The sequence below is a fragment of the Hemitrygon akajei genome, chromosome 2 (genome assembly GCF_048418815.1).
Source record: "Hemitrygon akajei chromosome 2, sHemAka1.3, whole genome shotgun sequence".
Lineage (NCBI taxonomy): Eukaryota > Metazoa > Chordata > Chondrichthyes > Myliobatiformes > Dasyatidae > Hemitrygon > Hemitrygon akajei.
In genome coordinates this window covers 145,789,339-145,795,201 of record NC_133125.1, presented here as the reverse complement: position 1 = coordinate 145,795,201, position 5,863 = coordinate 145,789,339, and the positions used below count along the sequence as shown (strand labels likewise).

General features: G+C 39.7%; 1 pseudogene; it reads right to left on the bottom strand.

Moving 5' to 3' along the window:
* Positions 1–4,569: 4,569 nt before the first annotated feature.
* Positions 4,570–5,568, bottom strand: LOC140720924 (sin3 histone deacetylase corepressor complex component SDS3 pseudogene; annotated as a pseudogene).
* Between the last annotated feature and the right edge of the window lie 295 nt (positions 5,569–5,863).

Genomic DNA, 5,863 nt, shown 5'->3' with positions numbered 1-5,863 from the left:
AGTATAATGGTTAAAGTGTATAAAACAGAGCGATTAATATAACGAAAACACACTTTAACTTAAATATAAAGTATAGGATAAACCTACACCAATAACCAGAGACTAAATCTGATTTGAGGAATTGAAAACCATCTTACACGATCAGAATCACTCATTTATTAGAGAGTAGTGTCTATGGCAGTAGGGAAGTTCTCCTCCAGATAACTTCTCGCTTCAGATGTAGAAAGGAAAACCTGGCGTGGAGCATTCGTGGAGAGATTCTAAGCTTCGCAGGGTATAAGAGCACAGGTTTTAGATTTTTCTCATAACATTCAGACATCAGAGGTTTAAAAAGAAGCCTTTTCTTCATAACTTCAGGACTAAAATCTTCAACCAAACGGAAATAGTAATTTTGAAATTTACTCATCCCAGCCCTCCGAGCCTCACGAATAAGTTGTTCTTTGTCGTGTACATAGTGAAATCGGACAATTACCACCGGGGATTTAGCTGGAGCACTCGATGATCGATGCCAAATTCTATGTGCTCGGTCAAGTAACGGCGGGTTATCTGGGAAAACCGACGGGAACGCATCCTTTAAAAGTTGAGCAAAATATTTTGAAGGGACGTCTTTTTCTATGCCGTCTGGGAGACCAAGTATACGTAGGTTCTGTCTTCTGGACCGATTCTCAAAGTCGACACTCTTGGCTTTAAGTGTTTCCACCAATTTAGTGGTCGACATTAAATCCTGTTGCAATTTTTCAATTGTCAAATCTTGTTTCCGAGCGTCTTCTTGCAGAGACGCAATAAGAACTTGCTGCTGGTTAATTACTAAATCTGTCTTAACCATATAATCTTGAAAAGCCTTTATATCTTGTTTAAAAATTTGTTGTAGTTCATCAAATTTTTTATCCAAAACCTCCATAAACAGTTCATAAGTTAATTCAGTGCGTTTCGGATGAGCTTGCTTCTTTCCATTACCGTTCGGGTTCCGCCCAGGTTCTCGTCCTTTAGATCTAAGAGCCATTTCTGTTTGCATATCTTCAACAATTCACAATAAACTCTTAACGATAAGTCCAAAAAAATAGCAAGAATCTTTTGGTATAGGTAAAAATAAGTTGGATAAGGGTGATCAAAGGTTAAAAAAAGTAAAGGTTATGGAGCGAATCTAAAACAGTACTCACTCCATGAGCGTCTCCCGCTGACTCCCCATTGTAATTCTCAGTCAAGCTGGAGAACGAAGAGAGGGTTTAAAATTTTGGCTGTATAGCTCCGCCATAACTTTTTTAAAATTAACATGTTCTGTCATAACTTCTGATGAAAAATCTTCAACATTGCAAATCTTTTGATAATGGTAATCAATCATACCTTTTCCACTGGCAGCATGAATCAGACGATCCTTTATTTCAAATTCACGGAAGCATATAATGTTCTTGGTTTGGATTTTGAAGTCAATTTGTAGATAGGTGACCTGTGGGCACGATCAATCAAAGGCAGATACTTTATAATACCAGGGAATAATTCCATCAAAAGGATTGCAAAGAATTCTTTAGGATTATCTCCTTCCATTTGTTCTTTAAGTCCCAAACTTCATAAGTTGTTCCTCCTACTTTTGTTTTACAGATCAATAATCTTCTGTCTCATTATTTCATTGGATTTGGATTGCTTTTCATACAGCTTTTGCAAATCATCTATTCTCTCATCCAGTAAAGTAATAACATCTTCATGCTCCTTTATCTTCTTATCATGCTCAGTTAGAATTGCTTGAATACCTTCTAGTTTTGTGCCTATTTGTTTAATTTCAGCACTGATTTCTTTTCTGAACTGTTGAAACTCCTCAGTAAGTTTTTGAATAGAGCCCATATTAGCTTCCAAAGCTGCTTTGGTAGTCATAGGTAACACAATAATCTGTCTAACAGTAGTATTTCAAAAGTTTGGAAAGGAAAGTAAGTTAGGAGCTCTAGCAGAGAGCTGTTACTCCATCAGTGGCCAGCAGGCAAATCCCACTCCCCACTTTATACTGTCCAGCCATTCTAGGGAGACACCGCTGGTCTGAGGGAGCAGCCAGCTGCGGTTTGTCCATCTGCCCGGTACATGGAGGTGTATCCCTGACTGTAACCTGGGGTCCAATATCTCTGAGGGTGCCGGTACAACGCAGACTGAGCACACCTCTGAGATTCTGCTTCTGATTCTGCCAGATTTGCCTGACGACTGAAGGGGGCTGGTGAGGAGTAACTGTCCCAGCTAACAGACGAAAGGGTGCAGGAAGGGTCAGTGTCCCACTCGTTTAACTTCACCAGAGAGTTAAACCCATTTCCGGTCAGCCTGACCCCACAGGATGTGTGTGTGTGTGTGTGTGTGTGTGTGTGTGTGTGTGTGTGTGTGTGTGTGTGTGTGTGTGTGTGTGTGTGTGTGTGTGTGTGTGTGTGTGTGTGTGTGTGTGTGTGTGTATATGCACGCGCGTGCACGTGTGCAACTGTAACAAGGGAGAAATAGTGACTGATAGTCACATTTTGTTCAATTCTGTGGACAGATCAAGCCTCTTGTTCAAAGTTCACAGTTATTTCATTATCAAAGCACATAAACATCAGCATATACTATCCTGACATTCATTCTCTTGTGGGCATTAACAGTAAATACAAAAATACACAACAGAATCGATGAAAAACGGCACACACCAAAGACAGACAAACAACCAACGTGTAAACAACACCACCTTTTGCAAATACAAAAATGAAAGAAACATAATAACGATAAGACCATAAGATATAGGAGTAGAGTTAGGCCATTTGGCCCATCACAGCTGCTCAACTTTTCAATCATAGTGATTTATTATCCCTCTCAACCCCTTTTCTCTGTTTTCTGCCCATAAACTTTGACACTCTGTCTAACCAAGAAACTATCAACATCTTCTTTAAATACATTCAATAAATTGGTTTCCACAGCCATCTATGGCAATTAATTCCTCAGATTCACCACCATCTGGCAAAAGAAATTCCTTTTTTTATATCTGATTTAACTGGATATCCTTCTATTCTGAAGTTGTGCCCACTGGTCCTAGAATCACCCTCTATAAGAAACATTCTCTCAACATACATCTATCTAGGCCTTTCAATATTCAATAGGTTTCAATTAGACCCCCACCCCATTCTTCTAAACTCCAGCAACTACAGTCACAGAGCCATCAAACACTCCTCATATGTTAATCCCTTCATTCCCAGAATCATTCTCCTGAACTTCCACTGGACTCTCTCCAATGCCAACACACCTTTTCTTAGATAAGGAGACCAAACCTGCTCAAAGTACTTTAATTGTGGTCTGACCAAAGCCTTGTAAACCCTTAGTGTCACATCTTTGCTCTCACATTCTAGTTCACTCGAAATGAATGATAACATTGCATTTGCCTTCCTCACCACCAACTCAAACTGCAAGTTAACCCTTAAAGAATTCTGCACGAGGACACCCGTCCCTTTTCACCTCTGATTTTTGAATTTACTCCCTGTTTAAAATAGTTTACACCTCTATTCCTTCTCTCAATGTGCATGCCATACACTTCCCTACACTATATTTCATCTCTCACTTCTTTTCTCATTCTCCCAATCTGTTAGTTCTTCTGCAGACTCCCTGCTTCCTCAACACCACCTGCCCTCCACCTACCTTTATATTGTCTTCAAACTTTGCCACAAAAGTCACAATTTCCATCATCCAAATTGTTGATGTGTAACATGAAAAGAAGCAGTCCCAATATCAACCCCTGTGGAACACCACTTCTCACTGGCAGCCAAACAGAATAGGCCTCCTTTATTCAAACTCTTTGTCTCCTGCCAATCAGTCTATTTTCTATCCAGTAGTATCTTTCATGTAATACTATGGGCTTTTATCTTGTTAAGAAGCCTCATCTCAGGCACTTTGTTAAAGTTCTTCTGAAAACCCAAGTACACAACATTCACTGACTCTCCTTTGTTGATCCTGCCTGTTATTTCCTCAAAGAATTTCAACTGATTTGTCAGGCAAGAGATCTCCTCAAGAAAACAATGTTGACTTTGGCCTACTTTATCATACGGCTCCAAATACCCCAAATCCTTGTCCTTAATAACAGACTCCAAAATCTTCTCAACCACTGAAGTCAATGCGCACCTAATAGCGCATGCTCAATATACGCCTAATAGCACATGCAACGATGTGTTACTACAACATAAAGTATTCCCATAGTATGCTGTAGGCTATACGGTACACTTCTCCCCTTTTATTTGAATAGTGTATCAACTGTTTTTTTACTGGGACACTATGCTAAACAAATATGTTTAACCTTAACATACAAACACCTACCATTTGTTTACTTAGTTCTAAATAATATCAAATTACAACAAAGTAATGCTATAATATCAAATTATAAAAAGCCTTTTGTTTTACTGTTGGTCTAAGACCCATTTATAACTCAAGTCTCTGGGGGAAATCTTCTCTGCCTCTTCGGGTAACATCTTTCAATAAACTTGTTTTTTTTTAATACAGATTTCCATATAAAAGTCGTGAGAAGTTGACCTCTGAGCATAAGGAGTTAAGAACATGAGCAGCTCCAACTTGCTAAGAGTTCTAGGCAGCAGATCACTTCCGTATAATGAAGACTCCTCTGTGCAGCTGTCCTAGATATATACGCATCTCTGTGCTATCACTTGTCTTCCTTACCTGTATCTCATTTGTTCCAACTGAGCGAATTACACAGCCTATCTTCATACTCTCCTTAGATTCCAAATAGATAGCCTGACCTTTATGATACCATCTCTTAACGTAATATAACTTTCCATCTTCTATTTGTGCTTCATATCATTGTGCTGGTGATTCAGCAGGAGTGCTGGGATGATGCTCAGGAGAAGATGGAGGTGCTGGTCTTTTCGGAGATTTAAGCTTATTGAAAGTTCGTAGATCTTCCATCACCTGTTCATCTGTTAACAAGTAACTTAACTGCACAGGTGCAAGTTTTCGTCTTTTGTCTATAATTGGATCAGGGTCATTAGGTCTCCTCCTTAGTTTCCTAGTCACTATTGGCTTTATCTCCATAGAATCTCCTGTGAGTTCCATTGTTAGCTTCTCATTCTCAATCAACTTTTTCTTTTCTTCTAGCTTAATCTTTTTATCTTCAAATTCCTCCACTGCTAGTTTCTTCTCTTTAATATAATTCCTTTTCACTTGTTCTGTCTCCAGTTGCAGAAAAAGCTCTGAATTTTGTATTCTTTCCTTGTTTTGCTGATCTAGTTTCTTCATCCTTTCCTGATACTCCTGCAAAGTGGCTTCCTGTAACTGCTGTAGCTGTCTTTTGAGAGATGTCAATTTCTCCTGGTACATCTGCTCATTTACTTCCAGGTAGTCTTCATCATCCTGCTTACTGGCAATATCTGTCGCCCTTGTATCTTCTGAATCTTCATCCGAGTCATGGCCATGGATACTGTGTTCATCCTCATCGTCAACACTGTCTAGCTTCTCCTGATGGGTGAGAGGAGAGCTGCATACATTTTCCCCGCCGAGCTGCCCTCCTTTGTCGACACATCCAGTGCCTTGATGATGTGCCAATCCAACTGGATTTTCCTGAGGCATTCATGTCCCAGCAACGGTGGTCCTCCATTTTTCAGAACATTGAGGTTCAGCTGCTGTGTTTTGTCTCCGTAGGTCACTGTCACTTTAATTTTACCTTTGGGATGCACTTTCTGTCCTGTGTAAGTCTTTAGCTGTAGTTTAGTTAGTTTCAGAGATATGTGAGAAAACTGTCATTTGCAGTTGTGTACAGAGATCTCTTTTAAAGCTGAGCCTGTGTCCAACTCCATTTTCAGTCTCACTCCTGCCACTTGTGGAGTGATCCTTATTACTCTTCGATCATCTGTCTCTTTCATCC